Source organism: Furipterus horrens, unplaced genomic scaffold, assembly GCF_987537825.1.
Source record: "Furipterus horrens unplaced genomic scaffold, mFurHor1.1.pri manual_scaffold_7, whole genome shotgun sequence".
Classification (NCBI taxonomy): Eukaryota; Metazoa; Chordata; class Mammalia; order Chiroptera; family Furipteridae; genus Furipterus; species Furipterus horrens.
Genome location: NW_028327177.1, coordinates 75,791,335 through 75,803,022, shown reverse-complemented (window position 1 = coordinate 75,803,022; position 11,688 = coordinate 75,791,335). Strand labels below are relative to the sequence as shown.

General features: G+C 42.3%; 1 long non-coding RNA gene and 2 pseudogenes across 2 annotated transcripts; 2 read left to right on the top strand and 1 right to left on the bottom strand.

The window, feature by feature from the left end:
* The first annotated feature begins 513 nt into the window (after nucleotides 1-513).
* On the top strand, nucleotides 514-4,133 carry LOC150004661 (uncharacterized). Of its 2 annotated transcripts, none has more exons than XR_016512304.1 (2): nucleotides 514-726; nucleotides 3,174-4,133. It is a non-coding gene; the product is annotated as an uncharacterized LOC150004661 (long non-coding RNA). The 2 variants fall into 2 exon arrangements; XR_016512305.1 differs by having other exon boundaries at nucleotides 3,138-4,133.
* A 180-nt stretch (nucleotides 4,134-4,313) lies between these two features.
* Nucleotides 4,314-5,103, bottom strand: LOC150004660 (kinesin-like protein KIF2C pseudogene; annotated as a pseudogene).
* Nucleotides 5,104-8,243: 3,140 nt separating this feature from the next.
* LOC150004659 (signal peptidase complex catalytic subunit SEC11A pseudogene) lies at nucleotides 8,244-8,781 on the top strand (annotated as a pseudogene).
* Nucleotides 8,782-11,688: the final 2,907 nt, after the last annotated feature.

Genomic DNA, 11,688 nt, shown 5'->3' with positions numbered 1-11,688 from the left:
TCTGTTTGAGTTGGCTGCTTCTCACTGGGCCAACTAAGGGCTCAGCTCTTTGACTCTGTCTGCATATCTCAGTGCATTTAAAGTATATTCGAAGGAGCTTATGTCTGGTGAGATCATGGCAATCATACAGGTTCTCGAGTTCTCCTAGATAAAGGAGTTCCTGAGCACCTGTGTCAGCCTGCTCTCCCAGAAAGGGGTGTGAGTATTGTTCTGTCCCAGGACTGAAGGGTTAACTCCTAAGACTTCCGCCAGAAGGTTTGCAGGTGAGCCTTCCGGCCCAGGTGTCCTGTGACTCAGCCCAGAGGTCTTGCAAGGCAGATCTTGTTTATGGCAGCTGAGGTCTCAAGGTCCTGAGGAGCAAAGAAGTCAGAGAGCTGTGTCTCCTTTCCCATAGTTATAATGTCTTATGCGAAACATATCCTTTAGATTTATAGCCTTGTTTTGTAGCCATAATAGAAATAACAGATATGTTTTGAATACTCCTATGTTTGCTCTCACATCCTTGAGAAAATGTATAACTGAACACATAAAGATCCTTTGATTCTATTATTAGTAACTTCATTTACCTAATAAAAGGAGCGGTTGGGCTGCTAGTCTTTGCTGACAGCCTGAGCGAGCTTCAGCCCTCCGTCCATTGTTGGCCACTCATTCTGCTTCCTGAGATTATCTCTGCGTCCCCGTTCACAGAGTAAAGCAACATCTGGTGCTCAGAACAGGGACCCGAAGGTAAGAATTGGGGACTAGCAGAACTGAAAGGGGTTTGGTTGTGCCGTGTACGCAGGCCCTTTCAGGAATACGGTAGGGAACAATGGGTAACTTTTTCTGGTACCGGACAGTTCGCGACTCTTCTAAGATCACTACTGAAAAGTTCGGGGTTATAAATAAAGGAAAGTACATTAAAAGATTTGCTCCTCGAGGTTGGGAAACATTGCTATTGGTTTACTCCAGAAAAGGGAAAAACCAAAACCAACAAAAAAGGACCCACTTTCCATGAAAGAATGGGGTCAGAGTTATCTAAAAAACAAGAGATTTATTTTTGGTTGTTACAGCAATTGGTAAAAGGAACTAGATATCAAGTTAAGGAAAGGTATCTTGTTAATTTAGTATATTACTCGAATACTTAACTAATATCCAAAAATTCATGTTTCTCAATGCTAAGAACTGAATTTTTGTCAGTCTATATTAATATTACATACCTTTTATTATCACTTTAAATAAATAGTAAAATATCATTTCATAATATATATTCCTTTGTTGACAAGATTTCCAAGATTTAAAAGTTAAAAAACTTCCTTATAACCTTGAGGTATTTCAAAGGGCCCTTGAAATATCTCAGGGATTTATTATTTTCTTCTTACCAAAAAGAAGAAAACTAGACCAATCAGGCTTGATACATTTTAAAATACTTGGAAAGCTTTGTCAAATAAGAAAATTTTATAAAAGATCTCAGAAACAATTGGCTTTTGAGAACACTAATGAAGACTAAAATAGTTCTTTGTCCTCTTAAAAAAAACTTTCAAGATATTAGGCCATTTATTCAAACTTGTCAAAATACTAGCACAAAAAATTATAAGGCATCTCTGCTCGCCACAGCCATCTCTACAGCAACCACCAAAAGTCAAAAAGAAATTAAATGCTTTGCTTGTAGAAAGACAGTTCACCTTAGGAAGGACTGCCGCAATAATCAGAAAGGAAATTCTAAGTCTCAAAAAAAGAATTGTCCTCATTGCGGCAGGGGTAAACATTAGGCCAAGGACTGTAAGTCTAAATTTGATAAGAATAGCAAATAGATAGCGTCCTCTGACAATCAGGGAAACTGGCAGCTGGGTACAGGCTCCGGCATCCAGAACCAAAACAGGAGCCCCCAAGGCCCCGACAATCAAATATTTTGGACTTAGGGCAGTGCCAAGTCATAGATCTTTGTGCAACCACCAGCTGGAGCACAGGGCTGGACTTGGTCAGCACCCAGCAATTAACTCTTAAAGAACAAGATCGCATTTATGTTGCTCCTCCTGGAGTATGGGGACCTTTACCTAAAGGATATGTAGGTTTAATAATTGGCCAATCTAGCCTTATTGTTAAGGGTATTATTACTCAACCAGGAGTTATTAACTCTGATTTTAACAAAGAAATCAAAGTAATAATACAAGCCATAGGCTATCATATCATACCTGCTAACAGTCGCATAGCACAGCTTATACTTCTTCCTTATGCTGTGCCTACAACTCAGAATGTTAAGAGAAAAAATAAAGGCTTTGGCAGCACTAATAATCAATCTGTTTTTTTAGGCTGCCTCTATTAAGTTACAAAAACCACTTCTAGAAGTAAAAATTAAAGACAAGACACTTCAAGGACTATTAGATACTGGAGCTGATGTCTCTGTCATATCCAGCCAATTTTGGCCACCTGAATGGCCTCTAATTAAAGGAAATCTAACTAATTCAGCAACCTAATTAGACTTAAGTTTTTAAAAACTTATTGTGTTTCTTGTAGAATGTTGAGTCAAAAGAATTGTGTATGTTGCAGAAAGTCCAAGTAAGTCATAGATAGACTGTGCAAGTTGAAAAAGAATTATATAGGGGAAAGGAAAGAAAAAATAAAGTGAGGAAAAAGGAAGGAAAAAGAAGGCATAATGAAAGGAGATTGTGTATGGCATGGAAAGAAAAGACATCTGCGTGGGTAACTCAAGAATAGAGGTGAAAGTAAAAAATAAGAAGGAAAAGTAAGCATATAAGCCTTTAAAATATTCTAAATTTTAAACCTAAAAGCTGCAGTCCCAAGAACAAGTCATGCCAAACTTGCTATCTCCCCTGCCTTCTCTAGCCTCTGTGAAAACTTTCAAGGTCTCTAGATGCAGAAATCACCAAAATAAAATTGTTTCTCTTTCTCTAGCTTCAAAGCAGGAACAGGGGGGCACTCTACACTCCCAACACCCTCCCAGGATATAGCTGCTACTGTTTAACCTGTTAATTACAAAAATAGGCTTGTCTCTGCTTTACACACAAAAAGTCCTAGGTTTATAACATCATCAAAAATGCTATCATTCCAACAAAAGCCCTGTGACTGGGTGTCTCCACAGTCTTACAGACTCAAGGTCTGGTTTGTAAGTTATTATGTAATTAACCATTTTGTACAAGTTTACTCATTCCAGGTTTATCTATCTGCCTGACAAGCTCCTAGATCCACTCCATCCAGAGAATCATCTTACTGAAGACCTAGAAGACTCAAGGCCCTAAACAGCTGCTGACTAAACAACAGACTGGTCACCTGACAACAGCTTGCCTGCAACCCTGGATTCTTAAGACTATATGTTACCCCATTAAAATGGAACTTTAGTCAGCATTCTTAGGCTGACAATACGACATCATCTATAGAATACCTTTCCCACCAGCCTAAAAGGCCAAATTGATTGGCTATAATTTGAGCTCCATCAGCAGCTCATAGACATTAAGCAGCTTACTGAACAAAAAGTATTTCAAACCCTAGGTGATAACCTTCAATGGCTTAACCCTAAAAATTAGTTTCAAGGTCTAAATTTACATATTTGGGTAATAGGAGCAGCTAGATGTTTATTAATCATTGCTATACACTATGTCCTTCAATGTATTTACAAGTTATTTACCTGTAATCATATTAGAGAAAAGCAAGTAGCAAGTTTCGTAGTCCTATCTACTATAGGCATCAGAAAAAACAAAAATGGGGAGAGATGAAGGGTTAACTCCTAAGACTTCTGCCAGAAGGTTTGCAGGTGAGCCTTCCGGCCCAGGTGTCCTGTGACTCAGCCCAGAGGTCTTGCAAGGCAGATTTTGTTTATGGCAGCTGAGGTCTCAAGGTCCTGAGGAGCAAAGAAGTCAGAGAGCTGTGTCTCTTTTCCCATAGTTATAATGTCTTATGCGAAACCTACCCTTTAGATTTATAGCCTTGTTTTGTAGCCATAATAGAAATAACAGATGTGTTTTGAATACTCCTATGTTTGCTCTCACATCCTTGAGAAAATGTATAACTGAATACATGAAGATCCTTTGATTCTATTATTAGTAACTTCATTTACCTAATAAAAGGAGCGGTTGGGCTGCTAGTCTTTGCTGACAGCCTGAGCGAGCTTCAGCCCTCTGTCCGTTGTTGGCCACTCATTCTGCTTGCTGAGATTATCTCTGCATCCCTGTTCACAGAGTAAAGCAACATAGGACCTTGATCCACTCCTGCAAGGCAGCAGGTGTAACTGAGTTCCCTTCCTTCCTCTCACACTGTCTTCTTCCTCCCTCCACCAGCAGTCCCCCAGACCAACAATCTCTAGCTAACCCCCACTACTTTCAGAGCAAGGAAAATTTTGTTGATTTCTGGGCTTCCATGTGGGTCTGCCAGTGAGCACTGAAAATGTCCACACATTGTTTGTTCCCTGCCATACCCAACAAGGAAAACTTGCCATGCACTTTCCCTTTGACTCAAAGAACAATCTGGAAGCAAGCATGGGAATGGGAAGAATTGGAGGTGCAAATCTCTGCCCAGAGGTCCTGCAGACACTGCCTGTGTCATTCATCTTGATGACATCATCAGCATCATTAACCAGGTGTCCCTGCAGCCCCGGCCCCTGCACCTGCTGCTTCCAGTCTTCCAGCATTCATAGCTTGGCCTTTTGTTGAGCAGGTCAATCAGCTTCGCATTATAGATCTCAAAGAATGTCACATAGGCTTCCAGGCCCAGGCTGTGGTAGCAGGGCTGATTCTTCAGGAGGAAGGCATCTCAGAAGGCCATCTTTTAGATCCCTGCGGATGCATTCTGGGCTTTCCTAGAGTGTCTTGCCACTTCCCATTTGGCCATATGCAAAACACGTTGCTTTTCTGCCTTAGAAAATTGTGTGTACCAGTGGCCTTGCTGTGAAACTATTATAGATGAGTTCACATGAAGCTATTTCATCAAATGGAAAGTCAAAGCAGAATGCTTGGTTCTCCAGATAGTTCGTTAAGTCTAATTTTAACTTGGTCTCATGTATGAAGAGGACATACTTGTTAGAAATGGAAATCACACCATTTTTTTCTTGGCCAAGTTTTGTTTACTTAGCAGGCATTTCCTAACACAAATGCATATCCTGTGCTCTTCCATAGTAAAAGATGGGTGGGAGAAGGGAGACCTTGCTGATGCTAAAGGCAATTGGAAGTGAAGCTTGGACCCCAGGGTAAGATCAGCACAAATGTAGGCAAGTGCCAACTAACAACCCCTCTAGTGCCCTCACAGAATAGTGTTGTAGGTTTGGGGTTGTATGAGCTTCCTGTATGTTCAGTTTCCAGGAAGGAGGAATTTGCATTATTTATAGCAGACCAGGCTATAGGCTCGTGAAGAAGCTTAACTGGCTATTCAGAGTCCAACTTTACTTCTGGTTCACCCCTAGCCCCAGGCTATGCCTTCTTCCCTTTCTTCTCCCTGTGATAGATTCGCTGACATCATTTCTTTCCTAACTCCTTCATTTGTCTCAGGCTGCCTACTCCTTGTGATCTGGTCCCAAATGCCTTTTCAGCCTCATTTTCACAAACTGCTCGTCTTCCAATACATGCATGCTTCATTATTCCTCCCTGCCCTCTCCTAAACTTTCTCCATCTGATATTTACAGATGACCCATGATGCTGTGAACTTTGGAGAAGCTCAACCATTGGCAGGGAAAGGGAAGGGGGCACTTGAACTTGGCCCGAGGAGCTCACAGAAAGAAGGTTTCTGGAATATAAGCAGGAGGTACAGGGCCCTGAAGCATGTCATGCTATGCTGGGATTTCAGTTTCTGGAATCAGCCTCCAGCACACTTCCCATTTAATGAGTACTTTCCACATGTTGGCACACTCTTCCATGCTTGATCTTATTCAGCCCTCACCTTCACCTGCAAGGTGAGGCTGTACAGAAACTGCAGCTCAGAGAGAGAGAGAGAGAGAGTCACACAGTATGTGAGCAACACAGTTGAGATCCCAGGTCAGGCTCCCAGGCACTGTTCACCACCACATGCCCTTGTTCTCTGTTTTAGTAAGACTGGCTGCTCCCCACCAATCATTAGAAGATGGAAAGTTCCATTTTGACGGTTGCCAGATGGGAGGGTGGTTGGGGGACTGGGAGGAAAATGTGAAGGGATTAAGAAGTATATATCGGCCATTATAAAAATATTCATGGGGACGTAAAGTACAGCATAGGAAATATAGTCAATAATGTTGCGGAAGATGGAGGAGGAGTGAAAGGAGGCTATACTTGTTTGCTCCTGAGAGCAGTCTGTAGTTTAGGCTAATTGTGGACAGAGCATCTCAGTTAACATCTGGATATTGGCAGGAGTTTAGCCTTGGCACTACTGGCAGCAGAGGACACCCTCTCGGCACAACTTGTCTGGTGAGGATCATGGAGGAGAAAGGGGCAAGATATGAGTTCTGGATGACTAGACTCCCCAGGCTGTGGCTGGCAGTGCACAAAGATTTTTTAGTGCCCCTAGGTTTCCCCTGAGAATAGTCAGGAATGGAAAGTAAGGCTCTGCCCACTGGCAGAGCCAAGAGTGGGATAAGTGGCATCTGGCTCTGAGAGGCAAAGAGCAGCATTTCTTTGTTTTTGTTTTTGTTTTTTTTAAATGTGAGTGTGTGTGTGGCGGAGTGAGACTCTTGAGGAACCCATGAACAGGAGCGCACTTGCACACTTCCTGACCCCCACCCCACCCTGGGTCATGCGGGCTGGCAGAAGCACCTTGGTCTGCCAGTCCAGGCACACCACTGGCCCTGGGCCTCTGTGCCAGGGAACCCTGCTGGGCCTACACCAGGGAATGCACTCACCCCTGGCTGTGGCCAAAGGAGGGTGAAATGAACTAGAGGCAGTTAGGGAAAGTTTTGGGCACTGGTTCAGGAGAAAGATCTAGGGGAGCAGCAGACTAGATCCCAGTGCAAAATAATCCTCAGTGCTATGAGAGAAATCTCTTGAGCAGACAACTGTCCTCCAAGTGGCATCAGCTGGAGGCAGCAGCTCAAAAACTGTTTACAAGAAAGTCACACCACAAAGGCAGGAAATAAAAGCAGGTCAATCTAAGAAGCAGAAACAAACAAGAAGAGCTATTTAATATGAGGAGGTGAAGAAACAAAAGGAAAGGAGAAATTCCCAGAAGAAGAGGTAGATAAAATAGAGGCAAGCAAACAATCAGACATGGAATTCATAACAATGGTAATGGAGAACCTCAATGAACTCAAGAAACTCAGAGAAAACTACAATGAACTCCAGGGTAACTACAAAGAACTCCAGGGACACTATAAGAAACTTACTTTCACCAGCATGAAAAGGGACATAGAAACTATCAACAAGAACCAGGAAAAAATTAAGAACACAAGTTCTGAACTGAAGAACACACTAGAAGGAATCAAAAGCAGGCTAAATGAAGCATAGGACTGGATCAGTGAGCTAGAGGACAACAGAGAGAAAAATTCCAAGAAAGTGCAACAAAGTGGAAAAATAAAAACACACCGAAAAAGAATGAAGAGTGCTTAAGAGAACTGCAGGACAACATGAAATGTAATGATATCCATATCATAAGGATACCAGAAGGAGAAAAAGAGATTAAAAACTTGATTGAAAAAATAATGACAGAAAACTCTCTGAACATGACAGAAAGTCTCACAAATACAGGAAGCACAGAGGGTTCTAATGAAGATGAATCCAAGGAGGCCCACTCTGAGGCACATCACAATTAGAATGGCAACATTCAAAGACAAAGAGAGAATCCTAAAGGCAGCAAGAGAAAAACAGCAAATAATGTACAAGGAAGCTCCGATAAGGCTATCACCTGATTTCTCAACAGAAACACTACAGGCCAAAAGGGAATGGCAAAAAATATCTCAATAATGGAAAACAAAGGCCTACCCTGGCTGCTGTGGCTCAGTGGATTGAGCGCCGGCCTACAAGCCAAGAGTCACTGGTTCAATTCCTAGTCAGGGCACATGACTAGGTTGCCTGTCAGGTCCCCAGTTGGGGGCGCGAGTGAGAGGCAACCACACAGTGATGTTTCTATTCCTCTCTTTCTCTTTCCCCCTCTCCCTAAAAATAAATAAATAAACAAATAAATAAAAATTATTAAAAAGAAAAACAAAGGCCTATAACCAAGACTACTCTACCCAGCAAGGCTCAGCCCGGCATCAGTCGGTCCATCTGCTGGTCACATTGTACCTTCTCTGCCATGGCTCTCTCTCTCTCTCTCTTTCTCTCTTTCTCTCCCACACTCCCAGCCCCGGCCACACCATGCTGTCTCTAGATTTTTGGGATGATGTGCGACGGATGAACAAGCAGCAGCTCTATTATAAGGTCCTCAATTTTGGGATGATCGTCTCCTCAGCGCTGATGATCTGCAAGGGGTTAATGGTCATAACCGGGAGTGAAAGTCTGATCGTGGTGGTGCTCAGTGGCAGCATGGAGCCTGCATTTCACAGCGGGGATCTTCTCTTACTGACCAATAGAGTTGAAGACCCCATACGAGTGGGAGAAATTGTTGTTTTTAGAATAGAGGGAAGAGAGATTCCTATAGTTCACCAAGTCTTGAAGATTCATGAAAAGCAAAATGGGCATATCAAGTTTTTGACCAAAGGAGACAATAATGCGGTGGATGACCGAGGCCTCTATAAGCAAGGACAGCATTGGCTGGAGAAAAAAGATGTCGTGGGGAGAGCAAGGGGATTTGTTCCTTATATCAGGATTGTGACATCCTCATGAATGACTATCCTAAATTTAAGTACACCGTGCTATTTCTGCTGGGGCTGTCGTGCTGGTGCATCGTGAGTAAGAAGCTGCCTTGCTGCTCCTGGGAGATGCCTCACTTTTTGTTACTGGTGTTCAGACTTGCTGTGGGTCTGGAACTGGAGTGGAGTGTGCACACGCTGGCCCTTTTTGATAGCGCTGGTTTGCATTAATTTATTTTTCACGCCAGAGTCTGTGGATGGGTGTGCACTCGAGGGGACTCTCAGCCACAGGATTTCATGTTGTCATTGTCACTTTCACATTTTTGTACATCAGTGAATTTTTTATATTATAAGGTTGAGCCAAAGCACCCAGTATTTGTATTTTGAAGCCAAGCTTAACTTCTAAAGTGCCTACGGAGCCTGCCAAGGAGCGGGCAGCTCTGCACAAGTATGAAGTCGCCATCCCCCCTCACGATGGGAACGGCATCTACTGAGGGGGTCTGAAGTCTTAACATTTCACAATTTTAAATATAAGACTTAAAAAAAAAAAAAAGAAGAAAAACAAAAGCCTACAACCAAGACTACTCTACCCAGTAAGTCTCTCTTTCAAAATTGAAGGTGAAATAAGGAGTTTCCCAGACAAAGGAAGCCTAAAAGAATACATCTCAAAAAAAACCAGCATTGCAAGAGATGCTAAAGGAAAAGTTTTGAGAAAAAGAAGAAAAAGAGAGAGAGAGAGGAACACAGGTACAAAGGGAAATGAATAAATACCTGTCAATACTAACCTTAAATATAAGTGGATTAAATGCTCCAATCAAAGATATAGAGTAGACTTCTGGCAAAGATGGAGGCTCTGACAGACATGCTGCATCTCCCTCCACAACTAACAAGGAATACAACTACCTCAAAACTAGAGACAACCAGAAGTTCCAGAAAATCAAGCTAATTGGAAGTCCAACAAACAAAAGTATAAAGAAGAAATAATCATCCAGACAGGTAGGAGGGGCAGAGCCGGGGTGTAGAGGACGCGGTGTGGTGGTGGCAGCAGCAGCAGCAGTGGAAGGCTGGCGGGAAGCAGTTACACATTTTAAAAAGTCAGGAGGGACACCTGGGGGGTGTTCCCAGCTCACGGAACGAGCACCAGGGAAAATCAAGCCTCATTGCTTCTGACTGTAAAAAACAGTGGGGACTGAGGCAGAGGCAGAAACTGCTGGGCTCTCAGCACAGTCCACTTGTTTAAAGGGCCCCCATAGTCCTAAGATATCCACAGACCCACCCACTCTAGGAACAATGGCCAGAGCAATAGCTAAAGAGGCCCCAGTCCTATACAAAGTGGGAGAAGTGCCTGGAAAAGGAGCAAGTGCTAAGCAAGCAGCATTATTCCCTCTCAGACACCTCCCCCACATACAGCACCACAACATGGTGAAATGGGTCGCCCTGTACTGATGAATCCCTAAGGCTCTATCCCTTACAACGTAACAGGAACAACAGCTCTATCTGAGACACAGAGGTAAACAAACTCAGGAACCTGTAAAGATGAGGAGAAAGAGAACTATGGCCCAAAAGGGGGAAAGGATCAAGGTTCCAGTGGGAGAACTAAGCAACGAGGAGATAGCCAACCTAACAGACACAGAGTCCAAAACACTGATGATAAAGATGGTCACAGGCTTGACAGATATTTTTGAGTATGGCAGACGCATAAGGGAAGAAGTGAAGGCTATGCTAATTGAAACGAAGGAAAACCCACACGAAACCAATGGTGAAGAAAAATAAACTGAGGTTCAAATCAATGATTTGGAACATAACGAAGAAAAAAACAGTCAACCAGTACAGAATGAGGAAACAAGAATTGAAAAACATGAGAGGAGGACTGGGAACCTCTGTGACAACTTTAAATGTGCATACATCCGAATCATGGGGGTTCCAGAAGGAGAAGAGAAAGAGCAAGAAATTGAATACCGATGTCAAAAAATAATGGCGAAAAACTTCCCAAATTTTGTGAAGGAAATAGACATACAAGTCTAGGAAGCATGGAGAGTCCCAAGAGAGCTGGACCCAAAGGGAACCACACCAAGACACATCATGATTAAAATGACAAACGTGAAAGATAAAGAGAGAATCCTAAAAGCAGCAGAGAGAAGCAGAGAGTTACCTACAAAGGGGTGCTTATAAGACTATCAGCTGATTTCTCAAAAGAAATTTTGCAAGCAAGAAGGGACTGGCAAGAAGTATTCAATGTGATGAAAAGCAAGGCCCTACAACCAAGAAAACTCTATTCAGCAAAGCTTTCATTTGGAATGAAAGGACAGATGAAGTGCTTCCCAGACAAGGAGTTCATGATCACCAAACCATTATTATATGAAATGTCAAAGGGACTTACTTAAGAAAAAGAAGATCAAAACTACGAACACTAAAATGACAACAAACTCACAACTATCAACAACTGAATCTAAAAAATAATAACAAAACCCAAATAAGCAAACCAGAATAGGAACAGAATCATAGGTATGGGGATCATCTGGAGGATTATAAACTGGGAGGAGGAAGAGGGGGAAATGGGGAAATGGTGCAGGGATTAAGAGGCATAATTGGTTGGTGCAAAATAGACAGGGGGAAGTTAAGAATAATATAGGAAAGGGTGAAGCCAAAGAACTTATATGCACGACCCGTGGAGATGATCTAAGGGGGGTGGGATTATTGTAGGGAAGGGGGATACTGGGCAGAGGGGAACAAAGAGGAAAAAAATTGGAACTACTATAACAACATAATCAATAAAGTATACTTTAAAAAGGAAAAGAAAAAAAAGAAAAAATGGAGAGAGGACATCAATAAACAAAATCAGAAACGAAAGAGGAGAAATCACAACTGATAACACAGAAATACAAAAGATTATAAGAAGTTACTACAAACAACTGTATGGCAAGAAATTTGACAACCTGGATGAAATGGAAATATTTCTGGGAACATATAATCTTCCAAAATTGAATCAAGAAGAAGCAGAAAGCCTGACT